This window comes from Mus caroli, unplaced genomic scaffold (assembly GCF_978045245.1).
Source record: "Mus caroli unplaced genomic scaffold, Mus_caroli_1 scaffold_16, whole genome shotgun sequence".
In the NCBI taxonomy this organism is placed as follows: domain Eukaryota; kingdom Metazoa; phylum Chordata; class Mammalia; order Rodentia; family Muridae; genus Mus; species Mus caroli.
The window spans coordinates 12,720,668-12,745,274 of NW_028227271.1; the positions used below are offsets into that span (position 1 = coordinate 12,720,668).

At 40.7% G+C, this 24,607-nt stretch overlaps 1 protein-coding gene across 1 annotated transcript in view; it reads left to right on the forward strand.

The window, feature by feature from the left end:
• Window positions 1-24,607, forward strand: part of Slc2a13 (solute carrier family 2 member 13) — a 305,859-nt gene that overhangs the window by 75,506 nt on the left and 205,746 nt on the right. The gene's annotated exons all lie outside the window — the stretch shown is intronic.

Genomic DNA, 24,607 nt, shown 5'->3' on the forward strand with positions numbered 1-24,607 from the left:
TACAGTGTCCATTGTGCATAGGCACCAGGGCGAGTATGCTGTGACTTATCACTGCAGGTGTGCGAAGCACAGTTATCTACTGATACAACCCTCTTGGTCAGACTAGAGACCCAGCTACGGAGGCATTCGTTTTTGAACCCATGGCAAGCATCTCTTGCATGTGTGGCCATGCTGGCGTCTCTAAGGAAACACCTTGGTGCAAAGCAAGGAGGCTTCGCCTTCACAAAATCACGTCCTTCAACTGTGTTCATCATTGTGTTCGTTTTAAAAGGCACTATTCTAATATATCTATTTAAATTGCAAATCGCTTCTTTTTTTCCCCCCTCCAATCTGAACTCGTCCCCGTAGTGCCTTAAATGAAATATCTGTTTCGTTGGTACTGATCAGTCCTCTTGAAACCTACGTTCTAATTATGTGTGATTGGAGTGGAAAACTCAGAGTCTTAGGGCCATTGCGTGCAATGCTGTACAGAATTCATGTGCTGATTAACTAAGAGAGACTTATCTAAATGCAAGATGGCTGCACTTTCACTATAAACTATTAAGCACAAATCTTTTATTTTTATTTTTTTAAATTTTGGTCCTGTTTTGTTTTTTGTTTTTGTTTTAATACATGGCCTTGCACAGCACATGATGGTCTAGAACTCATCATGTAGCCAAGGATGACCTTGAACCTAGTAAGCTGCCATTGAACTCCTGATCTTCCTGCACACACCTCTTGGGTGGTGGGAACGGAGGTGTGTGCCCCCCTCTCTGCCCACCTTGCACACAGCTTCATTTTGATTACCTGCAAATATATTTGCTTGAGCTGTACAGTTGCTGACAGTGCAACTAATTGGGGTTCATGACTGCTGAGAATTTCTAACCAATTAGTCTCTGTGGAAGCCGGAGTCTCCTGTGATTCCAGTTATTTTTGTGTCCTTTCGTTTTTATCACTGCTTCCTAGGAGCCAAAGACAGCATCATCTGGAGGGAATAGATATATTTTCTATTTCCCATGTATATTTGGTCATGTGTATATTTAACACTATAATATACTTGAGGCTTATTTCATGTTCGAATCTTCCAAACATTGGAAGCAATGCCATTAGCCCATCTCTAGATTTGTAGTATGTGACATACATCCTCTTGCTTAATTTAAAAGTTTAGCCTATTTTTTTTTAAGGTACAGGTTAAAGACCATTATAGAGTAAGTTCACAGGGGTAGATTTCACAGAACTGGGCCTTGCCTCCGTGATTAAGAAGTAGGGAGTCTGTATGTGGTGGTGATGGATGTAGCGCCATAATAGTAGGAAGGTCAGGACAAAAAGATTGTTGAACCCAGGAATTCAAGACCCCTCTAGGTAACATGGAGACTCACCTGAAGAAATTAGGGCGAAAAGTAATCAGTGGGCAGAGACAGAATGTTTGTTCCCATCTTTGCAGTCCCCAGAGGGTATATGCAGCGAAATGCCACAGTTATCTCTTGGCTATATACCATGTGTGTTTTCTGTATTAGCCACAGATCAAGGAGGAAGAACTTGAGCAGGACAAGCCTGTCTCTCTGCACAAAAGCAATAGCACTGTAATAGCGAGGCACACAATTCAAGGTCATTGGACTTGGGAAGTGGTGACCAGGGCAATGACTTAGCAAACCTTAGGCTTGACCCCCTGTTTCTGCACATTCAAGAATAAAAGACTGGATGCACAGAAGAAATAACAGCCAACTTGAAAGTAATAAATCTGCCCTGGCACAGAGATGACTCACTAGTGTGTTAGGACGTGGCCCGTTCATCTGTCCATGGAACTGGGGAGGGGAAGTGTGAACTGTGGCTTCAAGCTGGAAAGGCCATGAGTCATAGAACATAGCCTGCTGGAAGATGGAGCTTGGACACTGCTATAAATAAATCAGATATTCCAGGATAGGAAGATTCCAGGATGGTGAGATATCTTAAGTTTTTTAAAGAGGAATTTTTCTTTGGAGATAGGAGCTTAGTTTACGTGGTACCTGGTAGCTCAATTATATTTAGGTTTGATTCCAGATCATTTTTCTTTTCTTGGTCACCTGAACTTAAACTTAACCTTTAGGATGAGCTAATAGCACAAAGAAAGTGCATGTACCCAGCACACGGATGACTCTGGCTTATATCTACAATATTCAGCCCCTCAAGAAAAAAACAAGACTTCTCCAAATCAAAAGTATAACTTTTTGAGAAAAGCGTGCATAGGTACTGTTCAGCACACCCACTTATTTTGTGGCTGTGTGGCGGGACGAGAACAGAAACATTTCCTCTGGCTAAAACACAGTGATACAGACCTGGCTAGCATTGTGTCCCCGGCACATTTGGGCTTCCAAGTCACCGAGAAATAGGACTGGATTATAGCAGAGTCTCCTCTCTTCTCCACATGATGAAACTGGTCAACTTCCTTTCCTGGGTTCACTGTCTACGGTCTGAATGCACCACCTGTCAATCAAAGCTGATTGGCCTATAGCTGAGGCAGGAAATAGAAGGTGGGACATCCCATAGGAGAAAGGATCTCTGGGATAGAACCAGGAGTGGGAAGATTGGGCCTTTAGAAACCTGACAGAGGACATGCATTATGGAACCTGAGCAGAGGTTTCCTGCCATGTGGCAGAACTTATGTGATAGTTGGGGAATAGCCAAGGGAATGCTTTCTGTTTATTCGAAAAATGCTATGAAGCTAATGTCCATTCAAAAGGTTTTACTAAATGACAGGGGAAATATAGGTGTGGCAGTAGACAGAACAGGCAAAGTTGTTGTCTATTTCTCCTGCTGAGTCAAATGATAAATAAAAGGACAACTACTGGTTAAGTACAAATTATGTAACTCTTTAAGGGAAATAAGCACTGTACTAAAATAGTAATAGAGGCACTGTAAGGACATTAGGTCAGATGGTTGGGACAAGCCTCTGAAGGTGTACCTTTGGAGAAGAGAGGGCTCTGAGCATCTGCACCATGAAATGAACCAGATTTATAGTAGCTCTAAAGTAGAGCTAAGTGTTCAGACTCTCGGGGAGGGTCTGACTGTGCCTCTATCCCAGAATGCTTTGCATCAACTCGGACGTAGTAAAGACATGATAATGCTTTTAGAGTCTAAAGCAAATCGGAATACAAATCAACTGTCGGGAATCACCTCCTCATTTTTGTTGGACATCTCTTATGCTTTGCTTTCCTAGTTTGTTTCACTGCACAGATGTATACCAAGCCATGAGTTCAATACACAACTGACATAGGACCTGCAGAGAGATCAGGTCAGTTGCTTCAAGTAGTGCTCGGCAGACTGTTCACTTACCTTCAAAGTTACAGAAAGGAAGGCATGCAGGGCCTGAGTATGATATTGAAAGGGGCAGCTATGTGAAGTTCACATTTTATTTGAACTTTTGTCCGTTTGACTTAAGAAGTTAACAGACGTTTTCACTCTGCTCTGCAATATAACTTTTTATGTCATGGTTTGAATTCAGTTTTGTAAATACTAATCACACCTTTTAGTAGACTCTGTGTGCTTCCAGACCCATCTGTGCCTCCCAGGCATGACTTGAAGACTTGCAGTTTCTCGTTTGGGATTTTAGAAATAGACTGCGACCTCATCACTGGCCATGAGTGGGGTGTGTGAGGCTTTAGTTTACAAGCTAATCCCTTTCTCTCATGACCAGGAAAACACAAGCAGCCAACAAGAGACAGAATTCCTTGGAAGGCAGTCTTTTTAAAAATCACATTTATCTATGTGTGTATTTATTTAGTGTATGCATGCATTTGAGTATGTGTGTGTCATGGTGTGTGTGTGTGTGTGTGTGTGTGTGATAGAAAGAGGTATGTGTGTGGGAGGGGCAACAAGTAGGAATCCATTCTCCTTTTCTACCTTGTTTGTCCCAGGGATCAAATGCCCAATGAAGTGCTTTTACCATTGAATCATCTTGGCGACCTGCAAGGCAGTTTAGGGAAGACTCTTGAGTGCTGACGCTGTCTGTTACCTTGTCTGATGGGCTCAGGTGTTTTTCTAAATTCCTCTCCCTGTCTTTCCCCATCTAATAAAACATGTATCTCCGGGAGGTGGAGAAAGGAACACAGAGGCGCCCATTGCCATTCTGTGACCACTGATGCCTATGCACTCTTCTGCAAAAGCCACTGGTGCTCATAGAGAGTCTCACAGGAAAGCCTGTCTCTCCACCGACTTGTCCAGAGATTGAGACAGGGGGTGTCAAGGTGGTATCAGAGGTGGAATAAGGGTGTGTGTTAGGAAAGGCTTCCTTTTCTGCAGGAACATACACTGTGTGATGGGCATATAGGAAGCCAGGAAAGGGTGTGAGTGTGGAACAAGGTGGTCATCAGAACAAGCTTCAAAACTGGAAAGAGGGAGGAGAGGGGCCAGGTTGGGGACCTCACACATGAGGTAGTGCTCACCAGAATCACTCGGGACACAAGTTCAGTCTTCAGTATGTAAAATAAGGACCCCCAGAGTGAAAGAAATACATAAACTTTCTTTTACATCTAAGATTTTTCTGCTCATCTAGATCCTAGATACTTTCATAATAAACGTACTAAATAGAATGCAAGCCAGGAAATTAGCCTTGTATTTTGAACGCTAAAATATTAATGTAAGTAAGTATATTAGCTTACTGTGTTTATATTTTATATATTTAATAAGTATGTCTTTGCATTTGTTTGTTTGTTTATTTGCAGTCTTAGAGAAGGAACTCAAAGCCTCACACAGGGTAGCTACAGGCTTTACCACTGAGCCAAAACCTTAATATCATTGTCTGTGGGAAGGAACCCTTCAGGGTCCCTCTTCCTGGATGAAATATCGTGCAGGCTCCCCTAGTCCCTGTTGCAGGCAATCAAGTGATGCTGTGTCCAGCTTACCCCCAAAACATTCAGGCCAGCAAGATTTTGACATTATCAGTTTGTGAACTCATTGACATGGCCTAACATTGTCTCTGTGTCTTTCTTTCTGGTTGGGGAGAGTTTAGTCTCTGGCCTAGAAAATAAGAGTGTTTGGCATGTAGAGCTAAGAGACATTTATCCAACATCTCCCCGTGAGTTCATTTGGACTTCTCTCTAGCATTTTTGGGGTCATGATTATCGTGTCAGGAACAGATGGCTGCCTCAACCCTTATTTTTTTTCTCCTTTGGTAATTTTGCAGTTAGGTCATAAGTCTTCCTGTAAGTCATTTTCTTTTTCAGTGAATTGATGTTGTGCATGGCCAATTTTTGCAAATCACATCTTGCAGAGAGGTATTTGTAGGGAGGGCCGATATCATCATAGCTTGATAGAAATATTTCTGTAGCTTCTTTAGAAATCCAATCCTGAGTGGCGACCTTGCAGTGAAAGGCTTCTTGCTGTTGGCATCTGCTGCCCTGAGAGTGGAGTGCGCCCCCCTGCAAAACAGTCATAGGTCGCATGCATTACATGAAATTGAAATAAATGTTGACAGCTTGTTAGGAAGGTGACCCATGACTTTCTACATATTGGTAGTGATGACAGTTCTGTATCTAAAATTCTAAAGATTGTTGCAGAATTCTCTGAACTGTCAAAGCTCGGGCTGTTCTATGACCCCATCGTGGTAGAGCATGCACTGACCCAGAAGGCCATTCATAAACAGAAGGCCACTGCCCTCTGTCACTGAAGGACACTGGATAGGGCATGGAGTTTTAGCAAATTGGCTTTCTCAGACATGTTGACTGACTTAAGCTGTTTCATTCAGCACTGCTTTAAATAAATGTTGCATTGATTTTCTAAACCCCAAAGGGCTTTTAACCCCTTATAAAGACAGGAATAGTTCTTAATTTTACATTAAAACGTCACTGACTCCTCTGTTCTGTGGGATGAAGAGCCACAGAGATTTTTCACCTTCATACTTATGGTAGGAAACCCTTCTGATTGCCGTGGGCTTTCTTTCTAGCCACCTCTCTTCATTTGTATTTAAACTCAGAGTGTTTCAGTGTGTGCGCAGGTAATTCCTAAGGGCTGCAGATCTCTGTTTTCTTGCTACACTGTGTATAAATCTACATCTCATAAGAAGAAAATCCGTGCTAAAACAGCTTAGTGTCAACCCCCATTCACACATCAGTTCGTTGTGATGCTCATACTGTCTTTAAATTGTCTGCATTCAAACCAATGAAAAGGTGAAGCTCAGAGGGCAGGTCTTTCAAAAGAGAGCTCTGCTTCAGGGTTATTTCTTTACAGGTTTGCTTAAAAACATTCAGTGCAGCTAATAGTCTACTTTATAAATACATATCTATTGCATATCTGATATATATAATGCATGATATGTGATATATGGTATATGGTATGTGATATGTAACATATAACATATAACACACACACACACACATCCTCAAGATGACTTAAATTGCTGTGTCTTTTAAAGACTATCCAGTGTGTACAGGTTGGAGAGGACTATAAGGAATGCTAATCTGTTGCCACTGCCACCAATATTCTGCCAGAATCGGGATCTTCTGTGCTATGGGAGGAAGTCCAGCTGTTCTTTAGTGTCTGCTATTATCCAATGTTTCTCAAAAAAATGAAAGAGAAAAGAAGGAAGTCAGAAAGGGAGAGGGGGAGACAGGAAGGGAAGAAAAGGGAAACCCATCCATCCCTTCCCGCTTTAGACTCACTTTGTGCTTCAGGTCAAGGCCTTCAGGTGCTCTCACTTTTATCACCCTCTGATTATGCTTCCCAAGGCCTCTCTGACCTCTTGGTCTACAGGAGCAGCATCCTCCATTTCTCTCCCCCTGGGAGGCCCCGCCACAGCTTCCTGCTTCGCTTCAGTTGCTCATCACTACCTCTATTCCTTGAAGTGTTTAAAAGTGAGCTATGTACTTGCTGGGATGAGGAGAAAGTTAGGTTTAAGAAGCTAAAACTACAATCGCTTGCTGGAGAGACTGTTTCCAAAATGCTTTTATGAAAATGGTTTCCACTGCACATCTCTTAAATAAAATACCTGCAAGCCTCTTCATTTCAGAGAACTGAATATGAGCACTCTTTCTCCAGTGGTGTGACGAACCGCAGGAACTTTCAAAGAAAGTTATGATGTTAGCATTATTATCATGGATATTGTTATCACCATCATCATCATCTTTACTTTGAGGCAGCTCAAATGGTTGCCGTGTAGCTCAAACTCTTCTCAAGCTTGTAATGTTTCACCTCAGCCTCCATAGAGCTAGGGTTACAGGCATGCACTGCCACACCTTTGAAAACTAAACTATGCTAAAGCCAGGTCTTTTGTAGTATTGTCTATCATTCATTATTCATAACTTAGAGGTTCTAGTGTTAAGCTGGTAATAACTATTTTGTATTTAGTAATCTGTTTAGTAATTGTCTGCTTCTGTAAATGCAGCACACATTTTGTCTTGGTCTACAATTCTCATTTAAATAAAAAATACCTAAAAATTAGACATCATCCCACATGTTATGTTGAAAAATTAGAGATGGGTCTGACTGAGCCCTGCCTCCCCCCTCTAGTCTCCACTGCCTACTTTTCTTACTATAAGGAAGGATTGAAAGAAAACCAGCAAGTTGATGGAGCTTAGAACATACGGATTCCTTCAGGGTGTCCTTTCCTAAAAGGAAGGATCCCAAATGGCTTTAGCAAGCAGCAATACCAGAAGGCAGTCCTCTTCTATGTCAGTGGACCGTATGACTCAGCTCAGTTGTTCTTCCCTCTGACTCTTCTCTCTGCCTTTTCTATTATTAGGGGTTAGATCTCTGAAATCACAGACACCAGTGTCTTCATGTTGCTTCTGGGGTCTTCCTCTCCATCTAGTTTCCTTCATGGCTGTCAGAGTTGGCAAGCCAATACACGGAGTAGACCCTCCCACACACTCATTGTGAGACATCTCTTGTGAGCTTATTAGTAAAATCTTTTCACAGTCTGCCTTTGATTTCCCAGGCTGGTTTTGCTAGAGAAATGGATTGCTTCTTGGTGCTTATGGAGAGGGAAGTGTGCAGCATCAACCCGAGGCTGTGGGGAAGGCACAGGAGAACCTACAAGGTAGCATTGCAGAGAAGGCTCTGGATAATTGAACCTATAGACGGCAGGTGACTGATTGGACACACTGCATTCTCAAAGAGTGGACCAGCTCATGTCTGTACTGTAATGTTATGGACAAAAGATACTTTGTGGATTATTTTTATTTTAAAGTGATTTTCTTTGGTAGTGTATTTAAAATAAAAACCCTTATGTTCATGTCTTGATAGGCACTGTTGTTAAGAGAGCAGTACTTCCTAAATGATTTCTCAGTTCAGCAAAATCCTTATCAAAATGTCAGTCTTTATTTCACAAAACTTAATGAGTTGGACCCTGATATTTTATGTTTAAGTGTATAGGATTCAGAATAGCTAGGACAGTCTTAAAAAGAGAAGCAGCAGAGTTTAAAATTAATACTTCTTACTACATGAGAAGATTTACAAAGGTACGGAATAAAAACTGTGTGGTCTTGACATTAGGAGAGCTTTTATAGATTAATCAGATGCAATCGAGAATCCTGGAATACACTTCAAAGCCCCTGGTCAATGGTTTATAAACCAGGATGGCAAACACTTCCGAGGATAAAGAAAGGTTTTCAACAAATTGCTCAGGGGCAACCAAGTAACCAGGTGTGTTAGCGAGGTTTTGTTTATTTGCTTTCTTGGTTTTGTCATCTTGACTTAATACTCAGTCATCTTGGAAGAGGGAACTTCAATTGGGAAATTATCTCCAACAGAATGGACAAGAGGCATTTTCTTGATTGATGGGGGATGGCCTAGCCCCTTGTGGGCGATGGCTCCCCTGGAGTTGGCAATCCAGGGTTGAGAATGCAGGCTGAGCAAATTCTATGGAGCAGCACTCTTTCATGCTTCTGCTTCAGTGTTTGCCTCCACATCCCTGTCCTGACTTTTCTTTATGATGGTCGGAAACCTAGAAGATGAAACAAGCCCTTTCTTCTCCAAGTTGCCTTTGGTCATGGTGTTTGTCACAGCAACTGAAAAATTAATAGATCATGTAAAATGTATCTGGCTTCTAATACTATATTCAAAATTGACTGTAGGTAGGAGCTAGCACTATAGCTCTTTAAAAAAAGAGAACAACATCCAAGCCAGTGTATTTGATGATGACTTCATGGTCATATAATACCAAAATCACAAGATCCACCATGGGTCTGTAACAAAAGTTATGATCTTTATGCCAAAGAATATTAGTAAAATATGAAAGACTACCTGTAGAAGGATAATAGAAAAGGTGGGCAAAGGATTTAGTATGGTGTGGAAAACCAAGGCAGATACAAGAACCACCAGCAGAACACATAAAAAATGGCCAGCATTGGTTCACTGTAAGAAAATGCAATAAGAACTGTAATGAATACCATTCATAATAAGAGGAACATTAACAGACACACGTGCTGCTGAGGACGGGGAGGAGCCATAACTGCAAACATTGCGGCTGAACACAGCATGCCGGGAAGACAACTTGGTGGTTTCTTCAAAGTGAAGAGCACTTTGACATTATCAAACTTTCCTGCCCCTGCATTCAGACCCACCGGAATTAGAACATAGGGCAACACAAAATGTCTGCTTGCATGTTCATAACAACGATACTTGTAATTAAAAAAAAAATCAAAGACAACAGATGTGTTTGCCAGCTAAGGGATAAGACAACAGGGTGCCAACACCACCAGAATGAACATTCTGATACTGCAGTGCTGTATGACTAGACTTAGAAAGGGGCTGGGCTGACAGAAAGGACCCAGAACCAAAAGGGCATGTTTTAATGATAACATTGATAAAGTCCCCAGAATAGGCCAATTGGGAGAAGCAAAATATGGATTAGTGGTGATATGGAACTTTAGTGGAAGGTGGTTAAGAATGGAAATATCTTTGGTGAGTGACAATATTCTAGAATTGCATAATAATAAATCTCACAAAGCTTTGTAAATGCAGGACAGCTTCTGAGAATTAGTGTATAAGTTTACACCACTGACATTCGTTGTATCTAAGTTATGTGTTACTAATGAAAAAAAAGCAGTTTCCTGTTGGTTGTATCAAGTTGGGGTCTAAGAGGAATTCCTTGCATGCGGTATTCAGCCCAGTGAGTACACAGAGGAGACGTTTCTCTGCCTGTAGAGAAGGTGGATTAACATCTTGATATTAGGCCTACTAAGGAATGGAGGGTAGCTCCTGGTTGTACGGAATTAGCATTTTATTATGTTAGCAATGTTTACATGGGGTCTGGAGAGATGACTCAGCGGTTAGGAGCACTGACGGCTCTTTTAGAGTTCCTGAGTTCAATTCCCAGCAACCACATGGTGGCTCACAACCATCTGTAATGAGATCTGATGCCCTCTTCTGATGTGTCTGAGGACAGCAACAGTATACTCACATACATGAAATAAATTTTAAAAAATCTTGAAAGAAAGAGAAAAGTTTACATGGACACCATTTATAAAACAGTCATTCTGATTTATCTTTGATTTTTATGTACACACTGGGGTGACATTGTCTTTGCCTCTGAAGGGATTTATTTTAGTTGATTCACTCAAAGAGGTTTGCTAAACAGATGAGGCTTCAAAATGTGTGATATAACAGGCTCGGCTTGTTATACATTTAAACAATGCCATCATTGAGGATTTTTTAAAATTTTATTTTATTTTTAATTTATTTTTTACATTCCATATTCCATTCCCCACCCCACACCTCCTCCTTAACCCCCTGTCTCCATGTGGATGCCCCTACCCACATCCCACCTGACCTCTAGACTCCCTGGGGCCTCCAGTCTCTTGAGGGTTAGGTGCATCATCTCTGAATGAACACAGACCTGGCAGTCCTCTACTGTATGTGTGTTTGGGGTCTCATATCAGCTGGTGTATGTTATCTGTTTGGTGGTCCAGTGTTTGAAAGATCTCAGGGGTCCAGATTAATTGAGACTGCTGGTTGGTCCTCCTACAGGATCACCCTTCTCCTCAGCTTCTTTCAGCCTTCCCTAATTCAACAACAGGGGTCAGCTGCTTCTGTCCATTGTTTGGGTGCAAATATCTGCATCTGACTCTTTCAGCTGCTTGCTGAGTCTTTTGGAGGACAGTCATGATAGATCCCTTTTTGTGAGTGGTCCATAGCCTCAGTGATAGTGTCAGGCCCTGGGACCTCCCCTTGAGCTGGATCCCACTTTGGACCTGTCGCTGGACCTTCTTTTCCTCAGGCTCCTCTCCATTCCCACCCCTGTAATTCTTTCAGACAGGAACAATTATGGGTCAGAGTTGTGACTGTGGGATAGTTTCTTCTCCCTCATCTCCTTCCATGTTGTCCTACTCATACAACTTCATGCCTTCTTTCTCCTTTCACAGAAAAAAAAAGAGGCAAATAAAAAATATAAGCCAGAATAAAGCAAAACAAACAAACAGGAAAAAGATCACAGGAAACGTATACACTGAGAGACTCAAATGCATATGGACACTAACAATGTCCATAAAACACAAAATTGTAGACCATAGTAGAGAATCAAAAGACCAGCAATGTAAAAAAAAAAATCCAAAATAAAGCAATATGACACAAATAAAATATTTCAGATTGCCATTGTATTTATGTTGTGTTGGCCATCTACTGCTGAATATTGGATCTGCCCTTAAGTGTGGTTTATATACCAAGGGAGACTCCATTGGGAAAAAAAAACACACACACAATTTTTTCTTTGTGAGTGGTTGAAAATTAGAAATAGCTTTTGGGTTAGGAATGGGGCCTCATGTTTACTTCCCCATCTTAGCATTGGGACCCCACCTGGCTTGGACCTACAGAAGCCCTGTGCATGTTGTCACAGTCTCTGTGAGTACATATGTATATCAGTCCTGTTGTGTCTGGAATATACTGTTTCTTTGGTGTCATCTATCTCATTACAGAAATTGAAAAGACAGTTTTCAGCTTCATAGAAACACACAACACAGAGAGAAGGGGGGAGGAGGGAGGGGGGAGGGGGGAGAGGGAGAGGGAGAGGGAGAGAGAGAGAGAGAGAGAGAGCGAGCTAAAGCCATCTGAATAATAAAAGAACTTCTCGAGGTGACACCATCCCTATCTCAATCTCTGCTACCTAGCTATAGTACAAAAACAGCAAGGTATTGACATAAAAACAGACATACTGATCACGAAACAGAATTGAAGATGCAAACATAAGTCCAGAAACTTATCAACATCTGCTCTTTTTTTTAACAAAGCTAGAAATACACATCCGCACACACACACACACACACACACACACACACTCTTCAACAAATGGTTCTGGTTAAACTGGTTGTCTCTATGTAGAAGGCAAATAGATCCATTCTTATCACCCTGCAGTAAACTCAACTGCAGATGGATTGAAGACACACTAAATCTGACAGAAGAGAAAGTAGGGGGCAGTGTTGAGCCCACTGGCACAGGAAAAGACTTTCTGAACAGGACACAAATAGCCCAGGCACAAAGATCACCATTAATAAAACATTTAATTCATGAAACCTTTTAATTCACACCAAGATTGCTTTAGTAATTTGGCTACTATGAATACTACTACATAAACCATGAGAGTGGCAATGTCTTCTCATCACATGGACTTCTGTTTCTGTGGTCATATAACCCAGTCATGGGACCACTGAATATTATGTATTATAACTACCTTTAGTGTATCTTTTTAAAAGAAATTTCATATTGTTTACTATACTGGGATATTACTTGTCCAATAATAATTTATAAATTTCCCTTTCTTCATATCTTGGCAGGCATTTATTTTATGCATTAAGTCAATTCCATGATATCCCTTCTGACAGGTACAAGGCGATGCCTCATTGTGGTTATAATTTTCATTTTCCTTATGGTTAGTGATTTTGAGCTCCTTTTAAAACTATGCACTTTCTGTCCATTTATCTTTTTAAGATATGTCTCTTAGGTCATCTGCCCATTTTCTATGACATGTCTGTTGTTCAGTTGAACTTACACTCCTTTTCCCTTGGCAGAAGCGTAATATGCAGTTGCTCTACCTCATTCTGTAAATGGTCTCTGCATTCTGTTACCTTTGTTCTGTAGGAGCTTTTAAGGCCACGGAATGGGGATCTCCTTTCATTCTTTTGTCCAGTCAGGACTAATTTCCTATTGCTGCTGATTAAAAACATCAACTTGTCTCAAGTACAAGTTCTTCCCTCAGAGTCAGTTGGCTTGAATACATGGATTGATTTATTTATATCTGGATTCTCTTCTCTCTTCTGTAGAGATCTGTGTCTCTAGCTTGGTTGTATGTTTGAAGTTGGTAGTGATAGCCTCCAGGGTAGTTCTTGTTTCCTTTACCTCAAGAGCCACCTCAGCTACTCTGGGATCTTCTGTATTCCATAAAACTTACAAGAGTATTTTTTTCTGTTTCTTTGAAATCATCTTTGGAATTTTGGTAGGGGTTTTATTAAATCTGTAAGCTGCTTTCGGAAGTATGGTTTTTTTTTGTTTGTTTGTTTGTTTGTTTGTTTTAGCAATTTGTGATTCATGGACATGGGATAGATACTTTTCATCTTTTGGTGTCTGGATTTTCTGTCATTAATGTTTTGTAGTTTTTCTTGATTTCTTTTCTATTTGGTTATGTGTGTGCATGTATTCATGTGTGTGTGCTACATTCTCTATATATGAGTTTATTTTGTATATGTAACAATAACCCCCTTGGAATGAGCATTATAGAAATGTTTTTCCCTCTTGAGTAGTCTACTGAAAGTTTTTTCTAATAGTTTTAAGTACCCACATACAACATTATTTGTTTATAGTCATACTAATAAATCATAGTTAATAAATAGATGGTGCTATAAAAACCTGTTAAAGAGTATCCTGTGTACTTTATTATCTGGCAAATGATACCATCAACAGTATAAACATTTGCCTACAAGTTGTGTGTTTAATTTAGTCTTGGAGAACATACCTATTAGTTAATTCAATCGACATAAATAGTCTTTCCTCCTGAAGCAAAACTATTTGCATAAAAGTTTATTCACAGCTGGGCAGTGGTGGCGCACGCCTTTAATCCCAGCACTTGGGAGGTAGAGGCAGGTGAATTTCTGAGTTCGAGACCAGCCTGGTCTACAGAGTGAGTTCCACTACGACAGCCAGGGCTAGAGAGAAACCCTGTCTTGAAAAAAACAAACAAACAAACAAATAAACAAACAAAAACAAGACAAAACAAAACAAAAGTTTATTGTAATTTCTAAAAAAAAAAAAACATTCTGGATGTAATCTAATATTGATCTTACTTTACATGTGAAGGGGGTAATTTGAAAACATCTTTTATAGGGTGTGATATATAAAACCTTTAAATCACTGAATGGGTTCATTTGTTACAATTCATAAATTTCTCCCCTTTTTAATAGAGATCAATGGTTTACACAATTTCCCCTTTTAAATAGGGATCAGCAGTTTCCATGCTAGGTCTGGTGCTGCCCACAAATATTAGCTTTGTACTCCACAGTTAACTGACTTATTAGCTTAGCAGACACAGTGTGGTTTGGTTTTCCCACCTCTGGTCCAAGCATGTAGTATCTATCCATCATTTAGCCCTCGTTTATGTGCAGTTTATATTAGAATATTTTGTAACAATAATATTAAAAACATTTCCCCTCTTTGGTTCTTTTCATGATTTGCTAGATATGAGCAAGCCCTTAAAGAAGAAAACAGGAGCTGATACTATGTAGTGTTCCCAGGACAGACATGTTCTAGATAGATGGGAATTTATCTGTATTGGCTCTGTTCTTTCCTCTTGAAAATATGCAGTTTTGTTACTGTTGGGGGAAATAATAAAAGGGTGGTGCCGTCCTGCACTATACCCAGCTATTCTCTGCCTGCGGTCTCGCTGCCTCTAGGCTAGCCCCATGCAGTGTCCAATCATGTTTCTCTTGCTGTGGAGGATTCTGCTCACATTCCCAGCCATCCACCATTCCCAGCCATTTGTGGTCAGTGGTCCCAAATCCCAGTAACCAGGTAAAATCAAAACTCTATAAGCTTAAAATAATCATTCAGATTTATATATCAATAAATTCTCAATTCACAAGATGACCACACAATAATTCCAGAGCCACCTGACAGTGATACATGCTGCCCACCTAGATTAGACAATTTATTCCAAGTATTCTATCCTTTATGATATTCATAGCTACCTGTGGCTAAAGCCACACAGAATCGGAAACATCTTCCTCTTGCTCCATCTTCCTTCCTTCTCCTCCATCCCAGGCTCTCCAACTCTTGGCTCTGCCTCCCTTTTCCCTGATCCAATCACAAGCTTCTTGTTGTATTAATATTTAAATTGATTGGACAGGGAGAATTCAGCTACATGTCATCATATAACTTTGAACAATCTTTGTAAAGATATTATTTAGTTTCCTTGTGTTTCTTTATCTATTAAATCAGATGAAAACTTTCAGATCTTCAAAGGGTATGATATGAGAGTAATATGTAGCTATAATATGCAGTATAAAATATATAATACATAATATATAACACATAGTAATATATAATATACAGTGCATATGGTTTTGCTCAGGAAGATAGCCTTAAAGGTAGACTTCTCATCTTTTGCTTCATGCATTAGTTATGTATACCTCAAATAAAATTAAAAGTGACCTTCTCTTTATTGTGACTTATACACACACACACATATATGTATGTGTACATATACATATGTATGTGTGTGTATATATATATATATATATATTATATTATATTTAATGACCATTGTCAGTGCATGATTGTGACTCCTTGTAGCTTAATGGAGTCAGAACTATCCTAATGTCCTTTTAGACAGGGAGAAGAAGTTGTAAACAAGGTCCTTGATTTAAAGATACAATCTGTCCACTTCCTTCCAGAATTTTACAACCTTTAGACTTCACTCAAGTCTTTGTAGAACACTATTGAAGAAAAAACAACTGGTGGTGTTGTAAGCCCTCTTTACCAATGGTTTTTAGAAAATGTCTTCCATCTATGTTTTGATACATTAATAATTAATAATAATAAACATACATACCATTGCATATTTCTTTACATTTTCCTTATACCTGAACACTTTCACAGGGGATTTTTTTTCCTATCCACATTTACACTTAGGAATGTGCAGATGTGGCATTAGAAGTGACCAGACTCCTGTCTTCACTGACTGCTCATTTCTGAGTTGTGCCGTGTCTCACCTGCCCATGCTTGACTTCCAGCGTCATTGCCAATTCTGAGGTGTGAGATTGGATCCCAATCTTTGCTCGTGAGGTGTGATTTGTTTTGACCTTTCCTTGTTTCTTGAAGACGCTTTACCACATAGCCATTATTGCTTGAATGTTTTACATTCCGAAGACTGCTGCTGGCCACAGTACAGGCAAAAAAACAGAGTATCAAAGCAGGATGCTGGGTAGCAGGCAGGACTGAACTGAAGACAGGCCATAGGTAGGTTTTAGCTTGCTTATGGTCTCACAGACACACAGGAGAAGAGCAGGGAGTTTACATCTTGAAGCAATACAGATTCTGAATTTCATGGAAGTACTATATCTCCCTTGATAATCCGGGAGATAATGGCCATTTTTGCACCTGTTGTTTAAAGCTTTTGGCAAGGAGAAAGAGTGATTCAGAGAACTAATCAAGTGCCAATTACTGAGAAAATGGTTCTGTTTCCAAAAGGCAAAAGAGCATCATTAATACCTTCTCTGCATTCCAAAACAGTTGACAGATGCTACCAATAGGAGAGGATAATCTCTCGTTGTTGTTTTTAATAAAACACGTTATTATTTCATAGTTCTAAAATTTGAATCATCAATCTAACTAGATAGCTTTCCGTTGACAAAGTCCATTTTTTTTAAAAATGGGGTAAGTTTATTCACAATTGTATACAAACTTTTTTTTGATAAGTATTAGAATTATCAGGGAAGATGTGGGAACATGAAATAGTAAAATTTCTCTGTCAAGTTAACAGATTCCCGTGAGCCTCAGATTAATGAGAAGAATTGCCTACTCCTTCCTCCCCTGTCACAGGGTGACTTCTGGGACTAGCTTCCTGCTTCTGTGACTTCTACAGTTAATTATGTTCTTGATTTAATTTTCTTCCGTTGCAGCCTGAGATTCTTAACTGCGCTGCAAAGTATATAAATTTAATACAAGTTTTACATGACACTGGAAACTTCATAAATTAAGACCCCAAAATGGCGAATCATATTTATGGGCAGATATCTATTACGAAGATGTTATGATAAGTTTTTATAAGCTACAGCAACTCTACCGTGGCTGTTCAGATTCCCTGACACCTTCCTGTGTGACATCTGCCCTGTGAATCTTTAGGGGAGAAAGTAGAGAAAGGTTTTCTTAGGTTTTGTGGTCTGTTCTGGGGACAATAGAGGAAGAAAATCTCAGAGAGCTCCCTGCAACGGCCCTTGTCTCAAACACCGTTTCGTCATGCTTTCAATTGGCTGCGATGGGTGAATGGAAGGCTACTCTATAATTAGAGCATGCATACCACCCTAGGAAAGGCATTGATTAGCCTGATGCCATGAAATCCCAGGGGCAGGTTTAGCATCAACATGAAGCAACAGCACGGTCACATCAGCTAGTACACAGAGTCCAAGGCACGCTAGATAGCCCCAAGTCTGCTGATCACCACCAACAATGTGAAACTCTCTTGAGCTCCTTAAGGAGAATGTGTGCCAGTGTTCCTTATTTTATGTCAGGCATGCACTCCACTGCAATCTACCTCCCACCTCCTTCTCTCTTCCTCCCCTCCTTCCTTCTTTGAGATTAAAAAATAATAATGTTTTGTTACTTTATTTGTCTGTCCTACCTACAATATGTTTTCTATGCAGGCAGACATTTACCATATATGTAGAATATAAGGTATATGTAGACTTGCTGTGTGTTATAGCTGCAGGGTAAGGCTTGGGTCCCAGTTTCTCTGAACCCTATGTGGCAGTGTGTGAGAGACGTCAGGCTGGTGGTTTTATACCCATTGTGCTTATGGTTTATCGCCATTCCTTGGTGACCTGCACCAGTGTGAAATGGGCGGTGGTTTTGATTTTGGCGTGCACGATGATGTAGGTAGGAAAACATCTGTATGATTGAAACTCATGAATGAAAACTCGTTTCAGCATAGTCATCTTTCCATCCTTTACTGTGTCTACAATGTGGTTTCATCTTTTCACTGAGATTAAATTTTTTTTTCCTCTGCTGGAACTGAACATCCATTGCTAAGCCCAGGCTCTATGCTGAGCTATGATTCCCTGTATTGAAACTCCTAAGAAACAGCAAACTAGGCCAAGGTTATGGAAGCGGGGCATGTTTTACCTCAACATTTTCTATTTCAGAATTGACTTTTTATGCTAACTGGTTTTTCTTTTCATTTTGCTTTGCCATTACTATTATCTGTTTATTAAATTATGGACTTACTTGGTCTTGGAAATTGGAAGCTCTCTGAATGCTTCACAGATACATAATGTCGATGGTCTGACGATGGCGCCTTTCTCAGCTTGTTTCCTAAATGGCAGGGTGTGTGATCATTGTCAATGAACACAGTGTTTGTTAAAAAGTCCATTATGAACAAGAGGCCTGTGTTTTAATTTGGCCTTTGGACCCGATAACTTCGTTCCCAGTCTGGGATGTTAGCAGATGACTTATGTGAATTTCAGAGAAAGCAATAAAGATTCATGATAGACCTAAAGAAATCCCATGAGCCTGAACTCATAGAAGAATCCAGCAAAGTTTACTAACAACCAAAAGTTCCTGGTAGCCATACTCAAGTGGATCTTAACTAGGAGCAACGTTGCCCCCTAGTGGACACTTAGCAATGTTTGGTGCCCTTTTTTGGCTGTCCCTTGTCAGGAAAGGGCATTGTTGCAATCTTCTGGGTAAGGTTGCAAATGTGCCAATCAGCCCACAACAAAGAACTTCCCTCCACAGAATGCCAATGATGGCGTAGCCAGTAACTGCCTCCCTCACTCTCTGCTTCCTACCTGTAGATGCGGTGTGACCGCGTGGCCTCCCATTCCCAACACAAATGCAGTCTTCCATGTCAGTGAAAGTTTCACTGCCATGGAAGACTGCATTATCCTCTCTCTCTCTCTTAGGGTAAAAGCAGAATAAACCTTTGTGTGCATGTGTGTGCAGTGTGTGTGTGTGTGTGTGTGTGTGTGTGTGTGTGTGTAAACAAAACAAAGAAGTAGAAAAAGTACAAATTGCATATCCAAAATAATTAGAAATCTAAAATGCTTCAAAATGAAAGCTTGCATTGTTTATATTTTATTGGGTTACATAAGGCAATTTTCACGAAAGTTCAAGACTATACTAAATGGGTTCCCTCCCATTTCTCAACCTTCCCCTTTCCATTCATTTCCTTTGTTCCCTTGGTCAGTTTTGTCTCTACTGTCAATGCCATCTATATAGCTGTGGTTTTGTGAGTTTAGAGTAAACACAAGAACCCACAAATGAGAGAAGATATCCAGTATTTGTCAGTGTGAGGCTAACTCAACTTTACTTGACATAATTTTCTCTGGTTGCCCCTGTTTTCCTTCAAACAGTGTAAAACTGTATTCCTTGATGGCTGAAAAAAAAAATTCATTATGTGTATAGACTACCTTTTCTCTATCCCGGCCTCTGTGGTTAGATATCAAGGTTGGTTCCTTTTGTGCCTTTTGCAAGTGTGTTGAGAGGAACAATGGTGTGTTGTACCTCAGTCATACGTACTGATATGTTGAACTGGCTTCCTGTGGATAAGTAGCCAGGACTGGCTTAGTTGGGCCACATAGTAGGTCCATTTAAGAAGATGTGTTTATTTATATTTTCTGTGGATGCATGTTTTGCCTGCCTGAATATATGCAGACTCTGGGCATTCCTGGTGCCCATGGAGGCCAGAAGAAGGCATCAGATCCTTTGGAACTGGAGTTACAGACAGTCATGAGTTGCCACGTGGGTGCTGGGAACAGAATGCAGCCTCTCTGTGCCCATATCTTCAAAGCTTTTCCCCATTTCTCCTCTATAAGTTCCAGTGTCTCTGGTTTTATGTGGAGTTCTTTTATCCACTTAGACTTGAGCTTTGTACAAGGAGATAAGAATGAATCAATTCACATTCTTCTACATGATACCCGCCAGTTGTGCCAGCACCATTTGTTGAAAATGCTGTCTTTTTCCCACTGGATGGTTTTAGCTCCTTTGTTAAAGATCAAGTGACCATAGGTGTGTAGGTTCATTTCTGGGTCTTCAGTTCTATTCCATTGATCTACCTGCCTGTCACTGCACCAATACCATGAAGTTCTTTATCACAATTGCTCTGTAGTACAGCCAGCTTGAGGTCAGGGATGGTGATTCCCCCAGAGGTTCTTTTATTGTTGAGAATAGTTTTTGCTATTCTACGGTTTTTTTTGTTATCCCAGATGAATTTGCAAATTGCCCTTTCTAACTCAGTGAAGAATTGAGTTGGAATTTTGATGGGGATTGCATTGAATCTGTAGATTGATTTCGGCAAGATAGCCATTTTCACTATATTAATCCTGCCAATCCATGAGCATGGGAGATCTTTCCATCGTTTGAAATCTTCTTAGATTTCTTTCTTCAGAGACTTGAAGTTCTTATCATACAGATCTTTCACTTCCTTAGTTAGAGTCACGCCAAGGTATTTTATATTATTTGTGACTATTGTGAAGGGTGTTGTTTCCCTAATTTCTTTCTCAGCCTGTTTATCCTTTGTGTAGAGAAAGGCCACTGATTTGTTTGAGTTAATTTTATATCCAGCTACTGCACTGAAGCTGTTTATCAGGTTTAGGAGTTCTCTGGTGGAATTTTTAGGGTCACTTATATATACTATCATAACACTTGCAAATAATGATATTTTCACTTCTTCCTTTCCAATTTGTATCCCATTGATCTTTTGTTGTCAAATTGCTCTGGCTAAGACTTCAAGTGCTATATTGAATAGGTAGGGAGAAAGTGGGCAGCCTTGTCTAGTCCTTGATTTTAGTGGGATTGCTTCAAGTTTCTCTCCATTTAGTTTGATGTTGGCTACTGGTTTGCTGTATATTGCTTTTATTATGTGTAGGTATGGGCCTGGAATTCCTGGTCTTTCCAAGACTTTTATTATGAATGGATGTTGAATTTTGTCAAATGCTTTCTCAGCATCTAAGGAGATGATCATGTGGTTTTTGTCTTTGAGTTTGTTTATATAGTTGATTACATTGATGGATTTCTGTTTATTAAACCATCCCTGCATCCCTGGGATGAAGTCTACTTGATCATGATGGATGACCATTTTTGATATGTTCTTGTATTCGGTTTTTGAGAATTTAATTGAGTATTGTACCCCCTAAAGCTTGTGTGTCTACTTGCATATGTAGCAGAGGATGGCCTAGTTGGCCATCAATGGGAGGAGAGGCCCTTGGTCTTGTGAAGATTATATGTTCCAGTACAGGGGAATGCCAGGGCCAGGAAGTGGGAGTGGGTGGTTTGGGGAGCAGGGTGGGGAGGGGTTAATAGGGGACTTTCGGAGACAAAACTAGGAAAGGGGATTGCATTCAAAATGTACATGTAGAAAATATCTAATAAAAATTAACATTAAAAAAATAATAAGATCCCTCTGCAAAAGCAGTGTTCCTATCTGCTGAGCCATCTCTCCAGCCCTGAACCCCATAATGGCTGGACTAATTGGCATGCACAGCAGCGCCATTCAAGGCTTCTCTCTGTTCATGTTCTTGCCAGCATTTGTCGTTCATCTCTTAATGACTGTCATTTTGGGTGGGGTCAAAGTGCAATTTTTTTCATCATCAAAAAACTTTTGATGATCATTTCCTCGATGGGTGCTGAGGTCGAAGGGTTTTTCGGGTCTTGATTGACCATTTGTGCTGTATCCTTTGAGAGCTCATCTGTACATCCTGTGCTTTTTCAAATGTACTCCGTTCGATTGTTCTGCCTGTTGACTAGTGTTGGTTCAGCCATAGATGCCAATTGGCTTCATATTTACTTTGAATGTAGTCCATCAGACCTCACGTGTTACCAGTGTACTGGTCCCAAATGTCCTACCTTAAAATAGCCTTAGAAGTATAGAAAAATAACAAACCTAGAATAGCACAAAGAATTCCCATTTGTCCCTTATCCATCTTCCTTTGTCACTACCAGCCTCCATTAACAAGGTAGGTTTGTTACAGTTAATGAACTGAAACGGATGCATCATTAACTCAACGGCATAGCTCAACTCGCCTTGCCTTGGCTTGTACCTAGTGATTCCTTCTGTCCCAAGATTCTATTGAAGATACTATGCTCCATTTACTCATAGTAGCACCTTAGGCTTTGCTGAGTTGTGACGGTTTTCAGATGTTTTGTGACTCTGACGATCTTGACCCGTGTGATGAGAACTGGTCAGATGGTTTATGAGAAGGCTCTCTACCGGGATGCACTCAAGTTTTGTCTTGTGATTGGGGTGGGGTAATTGGTGTAGCAGAAGAAGTCCTTGGTGATAAAACAGGGTATACACTCTACAGCGTGGTGCTTATTAAACGCCACTTTAGTCTTATGGGCCCCACGTCTCTGCTTATGTTCCTTCTCAGCTTTGAGGGGCCACCTGCATTCCTGGGTGTGTGGTCACCCACTTCAGGCTTGCAAAGCAATAAGGGCTGGGTGACGTTTTACCCCTGGACACTCTGCTTGACTTCTGCCTCTGCTTCTTTACTTGCCTTGGGCTGAACGTGGGTCCTCTGTCCTCATGTTCTGCTTTAGGGTCAGATGGCTGGATTGCACACAGGCTATCTAAGCTCATCTCCCTTTGTAAAGGTTCCAAGTCTGACTCACATCTGGAAAAATCCCCTTCCCTAGATAATGTAAGAAGAAGCTGAGAAATGACACATAATACAATAAAGATGGCCAACAGATAAAGGCTCCTGAGGTTGCAACCTGGAAATCCTTAGATGGAGAGGCTATGCTTTCTTTAGTATATCACAGGATATCCTAGACTTCCAAACTCTACTATTGCATGAATCACGGCAGTTACTCCTGAGGTCCTCTACAGTACCTAGAGGCCATTGTCTTCTTGAACCTCCTCTACAAGGCCTACACCCTGCTGTTGAACCCAGGTCAGTGCCTACAAGCTTTCTTCCCTTAGAGTAGGAATTGTATTTGAGAGTTACTATTTCCTATCCTTGTTTCTCTCAGGCGGCCTGCTGGACTGCTGTAAAAACATTCCTGAGAGTGGGTTTCCTGACAGTCATCCAGTCAGGGGGTTCTAGTGCCCATGAGTCCATGGAGTTTCCAAGGAGTTTCTTGGAATCTTCAGCTTTGTTTCCTCTGTCTTTAGGAATCAGCTGTTTATGGCAGGGACAAAGACTTACCTGAGGAATGACAAATCAATGACTGTATAAACAGTAACCCAAGATACGGAGATCAGCATGGAGATAGGGTATAGGCATGCTTTCAGGAGTCTGGTACTTCTGTTGAGAACCTGAATGACACTATGGTTTATGTAACCTGTTTTCAGTCAGTCTCCTCATCCAGATGCATCCTGGCATTGAGACTTCAGTTAGTAGGTATCTGGATGGCTTAAAAACAGTACTAAACACCACGTAGTAGTCAAATAATAGAGAATTATTTGTTATTGCCACCTAAGTGTAAAGAATAGGGTATGGATATCTTATCTCTCAGGAGTGGGTGTCCAGGGATAAAATACTACTGAGTTGCCAAACTGGGAGCTTTTTAAAGGATTTAGGACAGAAAGTGGGAGGAAGAATTGGAGGATGTGCTTCTCAGTGCCGTTGGCACAACACTCCCTTGTTGTGTGTAGCTTCCTAGCAGGGTCAGGAATAGAAAACAAGAAGTCAGGAAAGAGAACTATTCTCTGGTGTCTGGGCCTCCCAGTTACTGGTTCCAGCACTGCCTAACCAATTCTATCTACTGTTCACATCAATTGTGCTTTTTAAAACAATTAACTCTGTTTCTTACTGCATGATTTTTTTTTAATCGGTGGATTTATTTAGTTATTTGGCTCAGGTGAGAGTGGGCCAGATAACTAATTCAGGTTTGCCAGCTCATGTTGTGCTTGCTTCATCTGTCAGTGGTTGGGGTGGGATAGGACATGGAGAGTGAGCACTCCCTGTGGTGGTTTTAATAGGTTTTGGCCCCAAATAGACTACTGTGTTTGAATGCTTGGCCTACAGGGGTGACACTTCTTGGGGGTGTGGCCTTGCTGGAGTAGGTGTGGCCTTGTTGGAGGAAGTATGTAACTGTGGAGTAGGCTTTGAGGTGTTCTATGCTTAAGTTCCACCCAGTGTGGAATTCCAGTCTCCTCCTGGCTGCTTGCAGAAAACAGTCTCCTTCTGGCTGCCTTTAGATTAAGATGTAGAACTCTCAGCTCCTTCTCCAGTATCATGTCTGCCTGCAGGCTGCCATGATTCCTGCCATGATGATAACGGACTAAACCTCTGAAACTGTAAGCCATCCCCAATTAAATGTTTTCTTTTATAAGGGTTGTCTTGGTCACGGTGTCTCTTCACAGCAATACAACCCTAACTAAGACATTCCCTTCCCATGAAACATGAAAGATTGTTATTAATAGTGCCCAGTTTATGTTCTGAACAACTGTACTTTTCCATTACAATTGGAATCTCATGTGGTGTATTGATACTCTTCTCAGTTCCCCAATAGAGGA